This window comes from Ranitomeya variabilis, chromosome 3, assembly GCF_051348905.1.
Source record: "Ranitomeya variabilis isolate aRanVar5 chromosome 3, aRanVar5.hap1, whole genome shotgun sequence".
NCBI lineage: Eukaryota > Metazoa > Chordata > Amphibia > Anura > Dendrobatidae > Ranitomeya > Ranitomeya variabilis.
The window spans coordinates 250,599,707-250,621,931 of record NC_135234.1 but is presented as its reverse complement, the minus strand read 5'-3'; the positions used below and the strand labels follow the sequence as shown (position 1 = coordinate 250,621,931).

The 22,225-nt window shown below is 45.7% G+C and overlaps 1 protein-coding gene across 2 annotated transcripts in view; it reads right to left on the bottom strand.

Annotated features, from left to right (window-relative positions):
• ZNF593 (zinc finger protein 593) overlaps nt 1–8,629 on the bottom strand; it is a 28,185-nt gene extending 19,556 nt beyond the window's left edge. The window contains exon 1 of one of the 2 annotated variants that reach the window (XM_077295373.1): nt 8,493–8,629. The gene's annotated coding sequence lies outside the window, so the exon portion shown is untranslated. The remainder of the gene's footprint in view (nt 1–8,492) is intronic. The other variant, XM_077295372.1, reaches the window with a different exon arrangement.
• Between the last annotated feature and the right edge of the window lie 13,596 nt (nt 8,630–22,225).

Genomic DNA, 22,225 nt, shown 5'->3' with positions numbered 1-22,225 from the left:
GTGTGCAAAACTGTAAAGCGCTGCGGAATATGTTAGCGCTATATAAAAATAAAGATTATTATTATATAAAAAATAAAGATTATTACATATTAGACTCTCGCCTACCATTGAAACCTTCAAGAAGAACCTGAAGACTCACCTCTACCAACAAGCTTACAGCCTGCAGTAACCCCTGATCCACCAAGCCACTGAACGACCAGCTCTACCCTCACCTACTGTATCCTCACCCATCCCTTGTAGATTGTGAGCCCTCACGGGCAGAGTCCTCTCTCATCCTGTACCATTGTGACTTGTATGGTACTGTACTTATTTTTATTATGTATACCCCTCCTCACATGTAAAGCGCCATGCCCAATAGTGGCATCCACTGGCCATCTTATCTCCTCTCTCCATTTTCCTTGAAAAAATTCTTACACGACTAACCAAACAAACTAACTATAAAGCTTTCCTTCTAGATACTGGACATTTCTTGGATATCATTAACAATCTGAACACAGCCCGTACCAACAGCATACTGGTCACCCTTGATGGCTCTAGCCTATGTACATCCATCCATCATAATGAAGGCTATCTGGCAGTCCACAATCTCTTGCAGACAGCAGAATATTCTCACAATACCATTAACTTCTCCTAGACTTATTACATTTGACTTTACATGAAAATATTTTTCTATTTGGAGACACCTACTAAATGCAGACATGTGGCACAGCTATATGCTCTATTGTAACGCCCCCAACCGCCTCCAACACTTCTCCCGAATATCCCCCATCCTCTGGAACTCTCTGCCCCAACACATCCGACTATCAACCACATTCGGATCCTTCAGACGGAACCTGAAAACCCATCTCTTCAGGAAAGCCTACAGCCTACACTGACCCCGCTGCCTCCTCATCACTACCGAAGCTACCGCCTCACCAACACCAGAGCTGCTGCAACCCTCCACCTACTGTCTCCTTCCCCTCCATCCTGTAGAATGTAAGCCCGCAAGGGCAGGGTCCTCGCCCCTCTGTATCAGTCTGTCATTGTTAGTTTGCTTACTGTAAGTGATATCTGTAATTTGTACGTAAAACCTTCTCATGTACAGCACCATGGAATCAATGGTGCTATATGAATAAATAATATAATTAAACCAACAACCATAGGAAACATTTTGAAGAAAAATATGTCTACACTAATACATGCCATCCCTTAGACAATATCTTCTCCATTTTGGATAGTTCAGTTGACAGTTGATTCTCCGTTATCTATATATATAATTGTCTAAGGGTTTTTCCGTCTGTCTGTCTGTCTGTCTGTCTGTCTGTCCTGGAAATCCCGCGTCTCTGATTGGTCGAGGCCGCCAGGCCTCGACCAATCAGAGACGGGCACAGCATGGCGACGATGATGTCATAATGGCAATCCCGCGCCTCTGATTGGTCGAGGCCGCCAGGCCTCGACCAATCAGCGACGGGCACAGTATCGACGTAGATGTCATAATGGTTGCCATGGCGACGATGTTATAAAGGTTGCCTCGACCAATCAGCGACGGGCACAGTCTGCCGCGAATTCTGGAATCATCATTGTCCATATACTACGGGGACATGCATATTCTAGAATACCCGATGCGTTAGAATCGGGCCACAGTCTAGTCTTTTATATTCTCCTTTAACCAAATAAGTGCCAATTTTCAAGTTGGTCTTAATTACAATTCCTGAAGCAATAGTTTCCTTGACACCCTGGTCATCAAGATTGAACAGGAAATCCTTAGCACTGACCTTATTCCAAACCCACCAACAGGAATAGTCTGCTACATTACTCCAGCTGTCATCCTAAAATGATGAAAGACTCCTGCCCTTGTTCACAATTCAAAAGGGTTAATAGAATTGTCTCAACTGAACCCCTCAGACCTACTAGATTGTGATCTCGCTCAAACAAATTTCAGACAAGAGGTTATCCATCAAGGATACTGGATAAATTCAAAAGTAATCTCGACACCCACAGATCATCACCTAACAATCAAACCAGAATACCTTTGTACATTCATACCACCCAATTACACCATCCATTCACTATGCCATACAGAACACACTGGCCTCTATTGAGTAGCGCATACCTCAAAATCCCTGAGTTCAAACTACAGCCTCTGATGTGAAATAAAAGAGCACAAAACCACTGTGGCCATCTTGTCAGGGCCGGCATTGGTAGTCTAACATGCGAACCTACCCAATAGTTACTAAAAAGTCAGAAGACAGGTTCTTTTCCCTGCCTTCACGGCTTCAGTGGCTCTCATGTGATCAACTCTGAATATTTCACACACCTACATACTGGTAAAGCGTATCAGATTAAAGGACTCTCAAATGCGAGTCAAATTTTGTATTTTATCTGATCAAATGTCCCGGCTGCCTATTAAATATAGAGACCACATAGAACAGATGGAAGTGGTATCCAAACAACCACCATTCTGGCATTATCAGCAATAGATAGATCTAGTCTGCTCTCCTCTCTCACTGATTCTGCCTTACTCCTCTCACCAGCACATGCAGAACCAGCAGCAGTGTGATCCAGAGGAGCCATCACTGCTATCAGTACTCACAAAAGTATCACTGTATTATCTGTGGAGTTACATGGGACTGCAGGTCAGATCTAATACATTATCATCTCAGTGGGTGCCCACCAAAAGCAGGGAGCTGCTGGCTGAGATAGATGGTCCTGGAAGCCCAGAAGGCACCGCAGAAAGGTGAGATTCTGTCAGAATCTGTCAGAGGAGCGGAAGTGCCATAGCAGCGCCACTCTCCCATTGACTTCAGTGGCAGTGAATCTGGGGCCTGCACTTCCTTCCCTGTCCACTTATGACTACCAAGAGTAAGAGAGAACAGACCCTACCTAGTTATGTATCATACACATACAGTATACTGCAGGTGCAGGCAGGCATAGGATGGAAGAAAATGCAGAGTGGATTTGAATAAGGTTATGTGCACACGTAGAATGGTCCTCTGCGCATTTTTCCTGCGGATTTACCGCGGTTTTGGTGCGGATTCCACTGTGGTTTTACACCTGCGGTTTTCTATTATGGAGCAGGTGTAAAACCGCTGCGGATTCCGCACCAAAAATTGACATGCTGCGGAATGTAAACCGCTGCGTTTCCTCGCGTTTTTTTGTGCATTGTACAGTACATTGTACTGTAAACGCATGGGAAACCGCTGCGGACCCGCAGCAAAATCTGCAGCGTGTGAACATAGCCTAAGGGTCTCTTGGCCCAGACACACTACAATGAGAGCAGAATTATTGTTAGCACAGTGGAATGACAACTCCTAAGAACAGAATCCGTACTCTGGGACTAGGGATGAGTGAACCGAACCTGTAGAACCTGGAGAAGTAAACTGGGCCCAGAGACCTTTGCTGAAATCCATTCTGCATTTTCTTTGCTGCCTGTGTTGTGCTGTATTGTATTTCAATGGAGCCCATGGAAGTCAAGGACAATCACCCGGCAGCTAATTATTTGCAGGTGTGCAATGATTGTTTAATAAACTTGTTATTGTTGTTATTAGACCTCCTTAATAAACTGTTCTTAATAAACTTGTTGGTAGTTTTTTTATGTGGGCAATTTTTGCCGACATTCTTCTGTGCTGCAGAGCATCTCACCTATAATTCTATACTATTCTCTGTTCTGCAGAGCATCTCACGTATACCCGCATACTATCCCCCTGTCCTGCAGAGCATTTAACCTATCTTTGCTATTCTCAATCCTGCAGAGCAACTCACCTATAATTCTTTATTATTCTTCTGCCCTGCAGAGCATCTCACGTATACCCGTATTATTTCCCCTTGACCTGCAGAGCATTTAATCTATATCTCTTTGCTATTCTCTGTTCTGCAGAGAACGCACCTACAATTCTATATTATTCTTCTGCCCTGCAGAGCATCTCACGTATACCTGCATACTATCCCCCTGTCCTGCAGAGCATTTAACCTATATCTCTTTGTTATTCACCTGCCCTGCAGAGCATCTCACCTATAATTCTATATTATTCTTCTGTCCTGCAGAGCATCTCACCTATAATTCTATATTATTCTTCTGTCCTGCAGAGCATCTCACCTATAATTCTATATTATTCTTCTGCCCTGCAGAGCATCTCATGTATATATGCATATACTATCCCCCTGTCCTGCAGAGCATTTAACCTATATATCTTTGCTATTCTCTGTCCTGCAGAGCATCTCACCTATAATTATATATTATTCTTCTGCCCTGCAGAGCATCTCATGTATATATGCATATACTATCCCCCTGTCCTGCAGAGCATTTAACCTATATCTTTTTGCTATTCTCTGTCCTGCAGAGCATCTCACCTATAATTATATATTATTCTTCTGCCCAGCAGAGCATCTCATGTATACATGCATATACTATCCCCGTCCTACAGAGCATTTAACCTATATTTAAGCCTGTGGGCAATTTTCTGTGGGCATTCTTCACCTTGCACCTCAAATATCACGGATCTGAAACCTTGTGATGCTGCAACTGGCAATTTTCTGTGTGGGCAGTTTTCTGTGCGGGCAATTTTCCGGTCACCGTGTTTGGGGCGCTCTTGCTTCCTGGACGATGAGTGATGGACTTCTACCTTGAAAGCGTAATGTATGACTATTGATTATGTGTTATTTTGAGTGACTGTTTATATTTATTACCTATTATTAAGTAAATTCATATTAGTTTATTCAATTGTCGTGTGAGCATTTATTTATTCATCATAATTCTTTGAACCTAACAAAACACAGACCCCAAGGTGTCATTTTATCCATCTTCCTGTGACCCACATGCCCATATAGATGTCTTATAAGGGTTGATCCTACTGACAGATTCCCTTTAACAATTTATCAAACTGCACATTTATCACTAAATGAGAGCACAGCTCATACCACTGTTTCATTGTGCAGATGAACTGGTTAGGCTTCTTTCACACCTCCGTCGGCGCGACGTACCGACGGACGTTGGCGATATTTTACACAACGTGGTCAGCGGACGCAGTGTTTCAACGCGTCCGCTGCCCATAGTAAACTCCCAGGGAGGAGGGGGTGGAGTTACGGCCGGGCATGCGCAGTTTAAAATGCAGGACACGACATACGAATATACGGTCCGCCAAATACCGACGCATCCAGTGCATGACGTATGGAACGTGTGTCCATACGTTGCGATGTGTCGGTAATACAAATCTATGTGAAAAAAACGCATCCTGCGGGCAACTTTGCAGGATGTTTTTTTTTTTTTATTTCCAACAACGACGCATTGCAACGGATTTCAAAAGACGTAAATGTGAAAGTAGCCTAAGGCCTCTTTCACACTTCCGTCTTTTGTCTCACGTTGAAATCCATCGATTTTTGAAAATGTATGATCCTGCATTTTCCCATAGACTTGTATTAGCGAGGGATTGTGACGGATGGCCGTCTGTTTCATCTGTTGTTCACTGGATCCGTTGGAAAATAGCGGTCTATCATGGAGAGAAAACGTTCAGAGGAACATTTTTTCTGCACGTCGGAAAATCATTCAGCGACGGGTCCTGCGCTGTCCGTCGTCAGCCATAATGGAAGCCTATGGACTCAGGATCCGTCGCTGACCGTCACATACAGGAATCCAGCGACGCATCACGTTTTTTCCCACTGAGCATGCCTGGAAGGCTTTTCAAGGCAGGGGAAATACCTCTCTCTCTGTGTCCCCGGAATACCAACTCCCATGTCTACACTGGAAAAGCTCAGCCGACGCATCCGTTCTAACACTGGATGCGTTCCCTATATCACTATTTTATCGACATCAGTCGGCACATCTTCCCGACACATTAGGACGGGACACTGCAGACGGAAATGTGAAAGAAGCCTAAGGAGGAAAATGGGACTGGAATCCCCTGCAATGGTGACTTTGGGGGGGATCCTGTAATCTAGCATTTAGATTGGCCAGTAATGATGTTCGAGGCGATACTATCATGTATTATGACAGCTTTAACCATGGAATCTCCCATAAAAATAATTCGCTTATAAAGTCGCCATCAGCTGCTCATTTTCCCTGGAGCAATCACCACAGATGCAATGTAGTTCAAGGAATGAAGCAGGGGAGCCAAGTGCGGGATCCCACTCCGAGATTCCCAAGAGGGTCATGTAAGTGGGTTGACAGAATGTGATAGCACCTTATTAAAAGGGGTTATTACTAGTGATGAGCGAATATACTCATTACTCGAGATTTCTCGAGCACGCTCCGGGGTCCTCCGAGTATTTTTTAGTGCTCAGAAATTTAGTTTTTCTTGCCGCAGCTGAATGATTTACATCTGTTAGCCAGCATAAGTACACATGGGGGTTGCCTGGTTGCTAGGGAATCCCCACATGTACTTATGCTGCCTAACAGATGTAAATCATTCAGCTGCAGCGAAGAAAACTAAATCTCCAAGTGCTAAAAAATACTCGGAGGTCACCCGAGCGTGCTCGAGAAATCTCGAGTAATGAGTATATTCGCTCATCACTATTTATCACAACTTGTCTAAAAATACCAATGACAGCATACCCACTAGAGTTGCAAATCGACTGGCAAGACCCATTCCATCAGTAATCGGCGGCCGCTGGACGTCAGTACGAGAACCGCCTCCTTCCTGATGGCATCCACGGCTCTACTGTTTACCAGCATGAAGTAAACAATGTGACATGACACACGTGACATTGCATCAAGACAGATATTAAAAAAAAAAGCCACAGATGCCGTCAGGTAAGAATTGGTTCTTCGTGCTCCTGTCCAGGGACCACACATTATGGTCATGGTGGATAGAATGGGTCATTGGCACAGATTTACTCCAAATCTAATAGCAACATACTGATTCCGTGCTGCCCCTTACCTAGTACTGCCCCAGTCCCTCCCTACCTTTTCTGAGGGGCTACACCCCCACTACTGCACAGCCGCTCTCTGTATCCCCCCCACTACTGCACAGCCCCTCTCTGTATCCCCCCCACTACTGCACAGCCCCTCTCTGTATCCCCCCCCCACTACTGCACAGCCCCTCTCTGTATCCCCCCCCACTACTGCACAGCCCCTCTCTGTATCCCCCCCCACTACTGCACAGCCCCTCTCTGTATCCCCCCCCACTACTGCACAGCCCCTCTCTGTATCCCCCCCACTACTGCACAGCCCCTCTCTGTATCCCCCCCACTACTGCACAGCCCCTCTCTGTATCCCCCCCACTACTGCACAGCCCCTCTCTGTATCCCCCCCACTACCGCACAGCCCCTTCTCTGTATCCCCCCCACTACTGCACAGCCCCTCTCTGTATCCCCCCCACTACTGCACAGCCCCTCTCTGTATCCCCCCCACTACTGCACAGCCCCTCTCTGTATCCCCCCCACTACTGCACAGCCCCTCTCTGTATCCCCCCCCACTACTGCACAGCCCCTCTCTGTATCCCCCCCCACTGCTGCACAGCCCCTCTCTGTATCCCCCCCACTGCTGCACAGCCCCTCTCTGTATCCCCCCACTGCTGCACAGCCCCTCTCTGTATCCCCCCCACTGCTGCACAGCCCCTCTCTGTATCCCCCCACTGCTGCACAGCCCCTCTCTGTATCCCCCCCACTGCTGCACAACCGCTCTCTGTATCCCCCCCCTGCTGCACAACCGCTCTCTGTATCCCCCCCCACTGCTGCACAGCCGCTCTCTGTATCCCCCCACTGCTGCACAGCCGCTCTCTGTATCCCCCCCCTGCTGCACAACCGCTCTCTGTATCCCCCCCCTGCTGCACAACCGCTCTCTGTATCCCCCCCCTGCTGCACAACCGCTCTCTGTATCCCCCCCACTGCTGCACAGCCGCTCTCTGTATCCCCCCCACTGCTGCACAGCCGCTCTCTGTATCCCCCCACTACTGCACAGCCGCTCTCTGTATCCCCCCACTACTGCACAGCCGCTCTCTGTATCCCCCCACTACTGCACAGCCGCTCTCTGTATCCCCCCACTGCTGCACAGCCGCTCTCTCTACACCCTCCCTATACAGCCGCTCTCTACACCCTCCCTATACAATCACTCACTAATAAACAGTTGTCACATTAATCCCATCAATGATATGTTGGAATTACAAGTTGCGCAATTCTCGGATGTTCCTCTCTTTCACCATACCAGTCAGGCACCCACGAATCCTCACACTGGAGGACTCACGATTTACTAAGCGCCTGTATAGGTAAGGTTACGGTCACATATTCAGTATTTGGTCAGTATTTTACATCAGTATTTGTAAGCCAAAATCCGGAGCGGGTGATAAATGCAGAAGTGGTGCATATGTCTCTATTATACTTTTCCTCTGATTGTTCCACTCCTGGTTTGGGCTTACAAATAATGAGGTAAAATACTGACCACATACTGATAGCGTGAATATAGCCTAAAGCTGCGGAACAAACCGAGAACAGCCGGCAGTGACAGCGGGAGAGATCCTGAGCGACAATTCTGCGCCAAGAGTGCGATGAGACAGAAAAACAGAAAACCGGACAGAACTCACCTACCGTACAATCCGGTGCTGCTGCGCTACCATGCCGCACAGAATAAGGGCGTGTCACAAGAGAACGAACTGCAAATTGTCTACAATGGCCTAAAACGGTATTGCTTAGCGGCCATTTTACCGTAGTCTGTGGCCATACGATACATTGTTTCACTGCAATAAAATGGCTTCCTCCATAGAGGACGGAAACGGCTCACAGCAGAGCGACCCAAACTGGCGTCATAGAGGCGGAAAGACGAGTCAGTCCGAAAGCCGAGCTCTGCAGCAGGCCTGTGCTCATTCTCTACAGCGACCTCACAAGGTTGCTGTGTGGAATTGCATCTGAGCGCCGTTCCAGAGCTCCAAGCTGCTGCGTGTGCAGAGGGCAGTGGCCTGGTGGAGACGTAACTGAGGAGCTGCAGCACACGAGCCGCAGACCTCCAGGAAGCCGCCTGCTCACATTACAAGCCTGTGATATTTATAGTCAATGACCGAGCTCCTGGGCAGAGGCTGGCCGCTTCTCTCATAGATTTGTTTCTGGACCAGGCAAAAAGAGACCTACATTTACCGACTGTCCAGGAATTTCAGGCCTCGTGGCAGCAGTGTATTTGTCAGGGCTGGTGCATGTGTGCTGGCTGACAGGAGGCCTGTGCAGTGATGCTGCCCCTGTGCAGTGATGCTGCCTCCTGCCTGTGCAGTGATGCTGCCTCCTGCCTGTGCAGTGATGCTGCCTCCTGCCTGTGCAGTGATGCTGCCTCCTGCCTGTGCAGTGATGCTGCCTGTGCAGTGATGCTGCCTCCTGCCTGTGCAGTGATGCTGCCTGTGCAGTGATGCTGCCTCCTGCCTGTGCAGTGCAGTGATGCTGCCTCTTGCCTGTGAAGTGATCCTGCCCCTGTGCAGTGATGCTGCCTCCTGCCTGTGCAGTGATGCTGCCTCCTGCCTGTGCAGTGATGCTGCCTCCTGCCTGTGCAGTGATGCTGCCTCCTGCCTGTGCAGTGGTGCTGCCACCTGCCTGTGCAGTGCAGTGATGCTGCCTCTTGCCTGTGAAGTGATCCTGCCCCTGTGCAGTGATGCTGCCTCTTGCCTGTGCAGTGATGCTGCCTCCTGCCTGTGCAGTGATGCTGCCTCCTGCCTGTGCAGTGATGCTGCCTCCTGCCTGTGCAGTGATGCTGCCTCCTGCCTGTGCAGTGATCCTGCCTGTGCAGTGATGCTGCCTCCTGCCTGTGCAGTCATGCTGCCTCTTGCCTGTGCAGTCATGCTGCCTCTTGCCTGTGCATTCATGCTGCCTCCCGCCTGTGCAGTGATCCTGCACCCCTGCCTGTGTAGTGATGTTGCCTGCTACCTTACAAAGCAGACTAGAGGACACAGGCATAGCTAGGCTTTTTGGTTCGGGAGGGTGAAACCTCTGAGTGGACCCCTAACCAGGTAACCCCTGATTACAACTCTGTGACGCACCCTAATAGTGAATGTACAAGAACCTCAGCAGATGACCGCACTGTTGCTGAAAAAAACGCTATAGAAAGAACAACACTGATATTATCGCCATATTATAACCATATAGTGGTAGATACCAGCCCTACAGAACATACAGTTAGGTCCATATGTATTTGGACAGAGACAACATTTTTCTAATTTTGGTTACAGACATTACCACAATGAATTTTAAACCAAACAATTCAGATGCAGTTGAAGTTCAGACTTTCAGCTTTCATTTGAGGGTATCCACATTAAAATTGGATGAAGGGTTTAGGAGTTTCAGCTACTTAACATGTGCCACCCTGTTTTTAAAGGGACCAAAAGTAATTGGACAGATTCAATAATTTAAAATAAAATGTTCATTTTTAGTACTTGGTTGAAAACCCTTTGTTGGCAATGACTTCCTGAAGTCTTGAACTCATGGACATCACCAGACGCTGTGCTTCATCCTTTTTGATGCTCTGCCAGGCCTTCACTGTGGTGGTTTTCAGTTGCTGTTTGTTTGTGGGCCATTCTGTCTGAAGTTTAGTCTTTAACAAGTGAAATGCATGCTCAATTGGGCTGAGATCAGGTGACTGACTTGGCCATTCAAGAATATTCCACTTCTTTGCTTTAATAAACTCCTGGGTTGCTTTGGCTTTATGTTTTGGGTCATTGTTCATCTGTAGTATGAAACGACGACCAATCAGTTTGGCTGCATTTGGCTGGATCTGAGCACACAGTATGGCTCTGAATACCTCAGAATTCATTTGGCTGCTTCTGTCCTGTGTCACATCATCAATAAACACTAGTGACCCAGTGCCACTGGCAGCCATGCATGCCCAAGCCATCACACTGCCTCTGCCGTGTTTACAGATGATGTGGTATGCTTTGGTTCATGAGCTGTACCACGCCTTCGCCATACTTTTCTCTTTCCATCATTCTGGTAGAGGTTGATCTTGGTTTCATCTGTCCAAAGAATGTTCTTCCAGAACTGTGCTGGGTTTTTTAGATGTTTTTTAGCAAAGTCCAGTCTAGCCTTTTTATTCTTGATGCTTATGATTGGCTTGCACCGTGCAGTGAACCCTCTGTATTTACTTTCATGCAGTCTTCTCTTTCTGGTAGATTTGGATATTGATATGCCTACCTCCTGGAGAGTGTTGTTCACTTGGTTGGCCATGGAGATTATTCTGCGATCATCCACCACTGTTGTCTTCCGTGGGCGCCCAGGTCTTTTTGCATTGATGAGTTCACCAGTGCTTTCTTTCTTTCTCAGGATGTACCAAACTGTAGATTTTGCCACTCCTAATATTGTAGCAATTTCTCGGATGGGTTTTTTCTGTTTTCACAGCTTAAGGATGGCTTGTTTCACCTACATGGAGAGCTCCTTTGACCGCATGTTTACTTCACAGCAAAACTTTCCAAATGCAAGCACCACACCTCAAATCAACTCCAGGCCTTTTATCTGCTTAATTGAGAATGACATAACGAAGGGATTGCCCACACCTATCCATGAAATAGCCTTGGAGTCAATTGTCCAATTACTTTTGGTCCCTTTAAAAACAGGGTGGCACATGTTAAGGAGCTGAAACTTCTAAACCCTTCATCCAATTTTAATGTGGATACCCTCAAATGAAAGCTGAAAGTCTAAACTTCAACTGCATCTGAATTGTTTTGTTTAAAATTCATTGTGGTAATGTCTATAACTAAAATTAGAAAAATGTTGTCTCTGTCCAAATATATATGGACTGTTATGACCCCAATGGCGAGGGTCTCAGAGGAACGTGGAAATCCGCAGAATACAAAAATCCAGCTCATAGGGCAGTGGTAACTGGGTTGACCATATATCTACTCCTAACGCCAACACTAGAAGTAGCCGGGGATCATTCCTACGTTGATTCTAGATGACACGCGCCAGCCGGAGAATCTAGCTACCCCTAGTAGAGGAAAACAAAGACCTTTCTTGCCTCCAGAGAAGGGGACCCCAAAGCTGGATAGAAGCCCCCCACAAATAATGACGGTGAGGTAAGAGGAAATGACAAACACAGAAATGAACCAGGTTTAGCACAGAGAGGCCCGCTTACTGATAGCAGAATAAAGAAAGGTAACTTATATGGTCAACAAAAACCCTATTAAAATCCACACTGGAAATTCAAGAACCCCCGAACCGTCTAACGGTCCGGGGGGAGAACACCAGCCCCCCTAGAGCTTCCAGCAAAGGTCAGGATATAGATTTGGAACAAGCTGGACAAAAATACAAAACCAAAACAAATAGCAAAAAGCAAAAGGCAGACTTAGCTGATATAACTGGAACCAGGATCAGTAGACAAGAGCACAGCAGACTAGCTCTGATAACTACGTTGCCAGGCATTGAACTGAAGGTCCAGGGAGCTTATATAGCAACACCCCTAAGTAACGACCCAGGTGCGGATAAAAGGAATGACAGAAAAACCAGAGTCAAAAAACTAGTAACCACTAGAGGGAGCAAAAAGCAAATTCACAACAGTACCCCCCCCTTAGTGAGGGGTCACCGAACCCTCACCACGACCACCAGGGCGATCAGGATGAGCGGCATGAAAGGCACGAACTAAATCGGCCGCATGAACATCAGAGGCGACCACCCAGGAATTATCCTCCTGACCATAGCCCTTCCACTTGACCAGGTACTGAAGCCTCCGCCTGGAGAGGCGAGAATCCAAGATCTTCTCCACCACGTACTCCAACTCGCCCTCAACCAACACCGGAGCAGGAGGCTCAGCAGAAGGAACTACAGGCACAATGTACCGCCGCAACAAGGACCTATGAAATACATTGTGAATAGCAAACGACACAGGAAGATCCAGACGAAAAGATACAGGATTAAGGATTTCCAATATCTTGTAAGGCCCAATAAAACGAGGTTTAAATTTGGGAGAGGAGACCTTCATAGGAACAAAGCGGGAAGAAAGCCATACCAAATCCCCAACGCGTAGTCGGGGACCCACACCGCGGCGGCGGTTGGCAAAGCGCTGAGCCTTCTCCTGTGACAACTTCAAGTTGTCCACCACATGATTCCAGATCTGCTGCAACCTATCCACCACAGAATCCACCCCAGGACAGTCAGAAGGCTCCACATGACCCGAAGAAAAGCGAGGATGGAAACCAGAGTTGCAGAAAAAAGGCGAAACCAAGGTGGCGGAACTAGCCCGATTATTAAGGGCAAACTCAGCCAACGGCAAGAATGTCACCCAATCGTCCTGATCAGCAGAGACAAAACACCTCAAATAAGCCTCCAAAGTCTGATTGGTTCGCTCCGTCTGTCCATTAGTCTGAGGATGGAAAGCAGACGAAAACGACAAATCAATGCCCATCCTACTACAAAAGGATCGCCAGAACCTGGAAACGAACTGGGATCCTCTGTCTGACACAATATTCTCAGGGATGCCGTGCAAACGAACCACGTTCTGGAAAAACACAGGAACCAGATCGGAAGAGGAAGGCAGCTTAGGCAAAGGAACCAAATGGACCATCTTGGAGAAGCGATCACATATCACCCAGATAACAGACATGCCCTGAGATAGCGGAAGATCAGAAATGAAATCCATGGAGATATGTGTCCAAGGTCTCTTCGGGACAGGCAAGGGCAAGAGCAAACCGCTGGCACGAGAACAGCAAGGCTTAGCTCGAGCACAAGTCCCACAGGACTGCACAAATGACTGCACATCCCTTGACAAGGAAGGCCACCAAAAGGACCTGGCCACCAGATCTCTGGTGCCAAAAATTCCCGGGTGACCTGCCAACACCGAGGAATGAACCTCGGAAATGACTCTGCTGGTCCACTTATCTGGGACAAACAGTCTGTCAGGTGGACAAGACTCAGGCCTATCAGCCTGAAATCTCTGCAACACACGTCGCAGATCCGGAGAAATAGCTGACAAGATAACTCCATCTTTAAGAATATCAACAGGATCAGCGACTCCAGGAGCATCAGGCACAAAGCTCCTAGAAAGAGCATCGGCCTTCACATTCTTTGAACCTGGTAAATACGAGACAACAAAATCAAAGCGGGAGAAAAACAATGACCAGCGGGCCTGTCTCGGATTAAGGCGTTTAGCAGACTCGAGATACATCAGATTTTTGTGATCAGTCAAGACCACCACACGATGCTTAGCACCCTCGAGCCAATGACGCCACTCCTCAAATGCCCATTTCATGGCCAACAACTCCCGATTGCCCACATCATAATTTCGCTCGGCAGGCGAAAACTTCCTAGAGAAAAAGGCACAAGGTTTCATAACAGAGCAACCAGGGCCTCTCTGCGACAAAACGGCCCCTGCCCCAATCTCCGAAGCATCCACCTCAACCTGAAAGGGAAGTGAGACGTCAGGCTGGCACAAAACAGGCGCCGAAGTAAACCGGCGTTTCAACTCCTGGAAAGCCTTCACGGCAGCAGGAGCCCAGTTAGCTACATCGGAGCCCTTCTTGGTCATATCCGTCAAAGGTTTCACAATGCTAGAAAAATTTGCGATAAAACGACGGTAGAAGTTAGCGAAGCCCAAGAACTTCTGAAGACTCTTAACTGACGAGGGCTGAGTCCAATCAAGAATAGCTCGGACCTTGACTGGGTCCATCTCCACAGCAGAAGGGGAAAAAATGAACCCCAAAAAGGGAACCTTCTGCACACCAAAGAGACACTTTGAGCCCTTGACAAACAAAGAATTTTCACGCAAAATTTTAAAGACCAACCTGACCTGCTCCACATGCGAATCCCAATTGTCAGAAAAAACCAAAATATCATCCAGATAAACAATCAAAAATTTATCCAGATACTTCCGGAAAATGTCATGCATAAAGGACTGAAAAACTGAAGGCGCATTGGAGAGCCCAAAAGGCATCACCAAGTACTCAAAATGACCTTCGGGCGTATTGAATGCGGTTTTCCATTCATCACCTTGCTTAATGCGCACAAGGTTGTACGCACCACGAAGGTCTATCTTGGTGAACCACTTGGCACCCTTAATCCGGGCAAACAAGTCAGACAACAGCGGTAAAGGATACTGAAATTTGACAGTGATCTTATTTAAAAGTCGATAATCAATACAAGGTCTCAAAGATCCATCCTTTTTTGCCACAAAAAAGAATCCCGCACCAAGAGGGGAAGAAGACGGACGAATATGTCCTTTCTCCAGAGACTCCTTGATATATGAACGCATAGCGGTATGTTCAGGTACCGACAGATTAAAAAGTCTTCCCTTAGGAAATTTACTGCCTGGGATCAAATCTATAGCACAGTCACAGTCCCTATGAGGAGGCAGTGCACTGGACTCAGACTCACTGAAGACATCCTGATAATCAGACAAATACTCCGGAACTTCCGAAGGCGTAGAAGAAGCAATAGACACAGGCAGGGAATCCCCATGAATACCACGACAGCCCCAACTTGAGACTGACATAGCCTTCCAGTCCAGGACTGGATTATGGGTCTGTAACCATGGCAGCCCTAAAACAACCAAATCATGCATTTTATGTAAAACCAGGAAACGTATCACCTCGCGGTGTTCAGGAGTCATGCACATGGTAACCTGTGTCCAATACTGCGGTTTATTTGCTGCCAATGGTGTAGCATCAATACCCCTAAGAGGAATAGGATTTTCTAATGGTTCAAGAGTAAAACCACAGCGCTTAGCAAATGAGAGATCCATGAGACTCAGGGCAGCACCTGAATCTACAAACGCCATGACAGGATAAGATGACAGTGAGCAAATCAAAGTTACAGACAGAATAAATTTAGGTTGCAAATTACCAACGGTGACAGGACTAACAACCTTAGCTATACGTTTAGAGCATGCTGAGATAACATGTGTAGAATCACCACAGTAGTAGCACAAGCCATTCCGGCGTCTATGAATTTTCCGCTCATTTCTAGTCAGGATTCTATCACATTGCATTAAATCAGGTGTCTGTTCAGACAACACCATGAGGGAATTTGCGGTTTTGCGCTCCCGCAACCGCCGGTCAATTTGAATAGCCAGTGCCATAGTATCATTCAGACCTGTGGGAATGGGAAAACCCACCATAACATTCTTAATGGCTTCAGAAAGGCCATTTCTAAAATTAGCGGCCAGTGCACACTCGTTCCAATGTGTCAGCACGGACCATTTCCGAAAATTTTTGGCAATACACTTCAGCCTCGTCCTGCCCCTGAGACATAGCCAGCAAGGCCTTTTCTGCCTGAATCTCAAGATTGGGTTCCTCATAAAGTAAACCGAGCGCCAGAAAAAACGCATCAAGATCAGCCAATGCCGGATCTCCTGGCGCCAGCGAAAAAGCCCAATCCTGAGGGTCGCCCCGTAAGAACGAAATAACAATTTTTACTTGCTGAGCAGAATCTCCAGATGAACAGGGTCTCAGGGACAAAAACAATTTACAATTATTCACGAAATTCCTAAACTTAAACCTGTCTCCGGAAAACAGTTCAGGAATCGGTATTTTAGGTTCTGACCTAGGATTTCTGATAACATAGTCTTGTATGCCCTGCACACGAGTAGCCAGCTGGTCCACACTTGTAATCAAGGTCTGGACATTCATGTCTGCAGCAAGCATAGCCACTCTGAGGTAAAGGGGAAGAAGAAAAAAAAAAAAAAAACTCAGAATCTTCTTTCTTATAATCCCTCTTCTGCAATGCATTAAACATTTAATACTGGCCTGGCAAACTGTTATGACCCCAATGGCGAGGGTCTCAGAGGAACGTGGAAATCCGCAGAATACAAAAATCCAGCTCATAGGGCAGTGGTAACTGGGTTGACCATATATCTACTCCTAACGCCAACACTAGAAGTAGCCGGGGATCATTCCTACGTTGATTCTAGATGACACGCGCCAGCCGGAGAATCTAGCTACCCCTAGTAGAGGAAAACAAAGACCTTTCTTGCCTCCAGAGAAGGGGACCCCAAAGCTGGATAGAAGCCCCCCACAAATAATGACGGTGAGGTAAGAGGAAATGACAAACACAGAAATGAACCAGGTTTAGCACAGAGAGGCCCGCTTACTGATAGCAGAATAAAGAAAGGTAACTTATATGGTCAACAAAAACCCTATTAAAATCCACACTGGAAATTCAAGAACCCCCGAACCGTCTAACGGTCCGGGGGGAGAACACCAGCCCCCCTAGAGCTTCCAGCAAAGGTCAGGATATAGATTTGGAACAAGCTGGACAAAAATACAAAACCAAAACAAATAGCAAAAAGCAAAAGGCAGACTTAGCTGATATAACTGGAACCAGGATCAGTAGACAAGAGCACAGCAGACTAGCTCTGATAACTACGTTGCCAGGCATTGAACTGAAGGTCCAGGGAGCTTATATAGCAACACCCCTAAGTAACGACCCAGGTGCGGATAAAAGGAATGACAGAAAAACCAGAGTCAAAAAACTAGTAACCACTAGAGGGAGCAAAAAGCAAATTCACAACAATGGACCTAACTGTATATGTGATTACAGCACAGTTACAGATAATGACTTACAGCTGACGTTCTTTCTGATGGAATAGTCCGCTTTTTCTGTCTTTTCCATCTGGCCCAGACCGACACGACAACTTCTCCAGCCACGACTCGGCTGCAGAGAAAACAACAAATACATATTTCACGTCTCATATTTTCAGCACTGTCCCCATCTATTTCCAACCTGCACAAACTCTTCATCCTGCTGATATCCCCAATACTGAGCCGCTGATGCCATATGTGTCCCTATAACTGCAACTACTGTGTGGTACTATGTTATTATTTATTTATATGTGCCCTCTAGATGGTAAAACAAACCTCTAGAATATAGTAATGCTGTGTGCGCAAGTTCCCTAGAAAACAGTGTCTACATTTTGTCCCCTAGAAAGCAATGCCCTCTGTGTGCCCCTTTGACAGTCACAATAACCAGAGTGCCCCTATAACAATAAGTGCCCACTTAACATTTAATAATATCCCGAGTCTTCCCCCGCCCGTACAGCTCCCCTCCACACAGTATGATGCTCTCCTATACACAATATAATGCTCCCACACAGTATACTGACCCCTTAGTGTCTCCTAAACTGATGGCTACAATACTATATGATGGCCCCCACACTGTATAAAGACCCTACATTAGCTCCCACACTGTTTGATGACCCCCTCACTGTAATCCCCACACTGTATGATGGCCCCCTAAATAGACTCCATATAGTTTAATGAACCCCATATTCCTCCATGTAGTATTCTGCATTCCATAAAGTATAATGTATCCCATAGTTCTCCATATATTATAACTCACTTCTCATAGGCCTCTATATTGTATAAAGTATTCCCCATAGACCTCCATATAGTATAATGCACTCTTCATAGGCCTCTTTACAGTATAGTACACTCCCCATAGGCCTAATATTATGCACTTCTTATAGGCCTCCATATAGTATCATGCACTTCCCACAGGTCTTCATATAATACCATGCCCTCCCCATAGGCCTTTATGTAGTGTAATGCACTGCCCATAGACCTCCATACAGTATAATGTACTCCCCATAGGCTTTGATATAGTATAATACACTAGCACTCCTCATAATAAAAAAATATAATACTCACAGCTCCTCATTCCCCACTGCTCCAGTCTCTGCAGTGAGTGCCCGCACATCTCAACACAGCTGGCACCATGAACTGTCAGTGTCTGCGTCAGTTATGTCATACGCACAAGAGGAATGATGGGAGAGGGAACTTGTCACTCCCTGTGTCATCATTGCTTTCATACAGCCGAAACAGTTGTACTTGTTATGACGGGTGGGGAGCTCGATGCTGGCATCGGGTTCCCCACTCTCCTGCTTAAGGTCCCCATAGTGGCGGTACAGGGAGATGGAGTTCAAACAAGCGTGTAAAAAATTTATTCAAACCCACAAAAAAACACGATTATTGCATATTGTCATGCGTATGTTGATTTTATACATCCATTTTTATACATCAACAATTAACTCCTTCACCCTGAAGCCTGTTTTCACCTTCATGACCGGGCCAAATTTTACAATTCTGACCACTGTCACTTTGAGGTAATAACTCTGGAACGCTTCAACGGATCCCACTGATTCTGAGGCTATGTGCACACGTCAGGATTTTGTCAGGCTTTTTCCTCAGGTTTTGTAGCCAAAACCAGGAGTGGAACAATTAGAGGAAAAGTATAATAGAAACATATGCACCACTTCTGCATTTATCACCCACTCCTGGTTTTGGCTACAAAACCTGAGGAAAAAGCCTGACAAAATCCTGACGTGTGCACATACCCTTAGAGTGTTTTTCGTGACATATTGTATAGCATGATAGTATTAAAAAAATTTCGATATGGCTTACGTTTATTTCTGAAAAAAATAAGACTTTTAATCTTTTAATTTTTATGCCCTTAACCCAGAGAGTTATGTCACACAAAATTCCAACAATATTTAGCAAACCATTTTTTTTAAGGACCGCATCACATTTGAAGTGACTTTGAGGGGACTATATGACAGAAAATACCCAAAAGTGACACCATTCTAAAAGCTACACCCCTCAAAGTGCTCAAAACCACATTCAATAAGTTTATTAACCCTTCAGGTGCTTCACAGAAACTGAAGCAGTGTGGAAGGAAAAAATGAACATTTAACTTTTTTTCCTCAACATTTTTACTTTAGTCCCCAATTTTCTTTTATTTTCACATGGGTGACAGGAGAAAATGAACTTCAAAATGTATTGTGCAATTTCTCCTCAGTACTCCGATACCACATGTGTGGGGGAAAAACATTGATGCTGGTATAAAAGTTACCTATGTATACCTATATATCACCTGATAGCCTTGATCCTGCAGTGGGTGCACCAGATCCTGCAGTGGGTGCACCAAATCCCACACAATATTCCCACTCACTCCCAGGACAGGGGGACATTCAGGTGATTGAATCTGTGTGTCCTTCCCTTTGTAAAGTCTAAACCTGTGGGTGTACCCTGAGGTTCTCTCGCATAGTTTGTCCAGCTTAATTCCGTACATTGCCCTTACTAGACAGGTATTGCCGGAATCTGAACCTCCCGTTAAATTGTTTTAGCAACCCATCCACGCAGATGTCCCTTTGGGGGAACATTCAACTCGGCAAACTTGTTGCTGAACTGGTCAATGACCAGGCAAACTTTGAAAAGTCGGTCAAAGTTGGGATAATCTCTGTGAGGACATTGTGCATTATCACTGTAATGGAAAAATTTGGGAATGGCCTTACCATGTTTACAGGTCATAGCAATCTGGAACACTGAATTTCTGGCTTCTTCACTATCCCCTTGTGAAGAAACAGGCCCCAAAACGTTATCATTTCAACATCATCTACAGGGGTCCTGTTGTCAAATGATGAACTGGGTTTTTGGGATAAAAATTGATGGGCGTACAAATTGATCTGCAACACCATGAGATATACAAAATCCTCAAAAAAGAAGACTTTTAAAATTAAATTTCTGTGAGGCCGGTAATGTCAAATTGGATTCCTGATTGCTCCACAAAATAAGGAATCTGTGGCTCATAGTCTTCTGGGGGCTGAGGTTCATACATAGTAACAGTGGGCGCTGGTTCATTTTCTGTCCTGGGGTGTCTGCGTGGCGGTTCGGTATCACTAGAGGGAAAGGAGGAGGAGGAAAAGTAAAGGAAGTTGTGATTATCTCCATCACTATCAGTGTCAGAGGCAAGGAAGGCGTATGCCTCCTCAGCTGAATACCGGGTTTAGAACAAGCGGAGCAACATTTTTTCATGTAGGCAATATTTGTGTGTGTGTACCAAATTTTATTCAGGTGTGTGTGAGTGCTTGGTGTAAATGTCTTTTTCTTATTTAGAAGAGAAAAAAAAAGAAAAGAATATAGAAAGAAAAATATTAAACTTTGGTAAAGTAAAAACAAACTTACGTCATTGTCGATCGCACCAATCAGAGCTGGCTCCGGTGAAGTCAGCATTGGTAGGCTTCAGCCTATGATCGGTTCTCTTACAGCACCGATCATTACTTTGAATTTGACAACAAGATTTATCTACAGGAGACTGGCACAGCAATGGGAAGTAAAATGGCTCCACAGTATGCAAATCTTTTCATGGCCAAGCTTGAAAGCGACTTTTTGTCCTCATGACCCATAAGGCCTCTGGCCTACTACCGCTACATTGATGACATTTTAATCATCTGGACGGAGTCTGAGCAACAGCTAAAAACGTTCCATGAACAGTTTAATCAATTTCATCCTACCATCAACTTGACACTCAACTACTCCTGTACTGAAATTAACTTTTTGGACACCATCATTAAGCTGCAGAACAATAAAATAGAGACATCCCTGTATCAGAAGCCAATCTACCGTCCAACATACCTTAAATGGGACAGTTTCCATCCAAAACACATAAAAAACTCTATTGTCTACAGCAAAGCCATCAGATACAATCGTATATGTTCCAACCCCATGGATAGGGATGAACACCTTGGTCGCCTCAGAAAGACCTTTTTGAATCAGGGCTACCATCCCAGAACAATTGAAAACAGATCACAAGAGCCACCAGAATATCAAGGAATCACCTGCTACATTACAAAGCTAAAGAAGAAAATAACCAGGTACCTCTAGTAGTTACCTACAATCCAAATCTGGAGGTGCTAAGGGGAGCTGCACGGAAATTACAACCTTTACTGCAAAAAGATGCCCGACTACAATCCATTTTTCCAGACTCTACTACTGTTGATGTAGGCAGCCCCCAAATCTAAGAAGCATCATTGTCAGAAGCTCCCTATCCTCTACAACAGCTGCAGGAACCTTTCCTTGCAACCAGAAAAAATGTAAAACCTGTCCATTTATAATGACCACGGACAAGATAAAGATCCCCAATTCACATCAGGACTACAAGATCCCAGGTACCTTCAGCTGCATCACATCTAATGTGGTGTACTTAATTATTTGTACTAAATGTCCAAACTGGGGGGTCTGTATGTTGGGGAGACAGGGCAAAAACTGAGAACAAGGATAAATTCTCACCGCCATACATTAAAAGAAAAAAGAATGGATCTACCTGTGGCCAAACATTTTTGTATGCCTGACCATAGCACCATGGACCTGAAATTACTTGTATTGAAAGGTAACTTCAAATCTCAGACAGGAGAATCTGGGAGTATAAACTTATGACGACATTTGACACACTTAGTGCAGTAATGAAGGTGTAGCATGGATTTATGGCTTTTTACATCAATTAAGGAATTTGCACTTCAGACCATGTGGGGTCATCATTACAGAACCAGACCCCAATCAGAGGACAACAAAACATTCACTCCTAATCT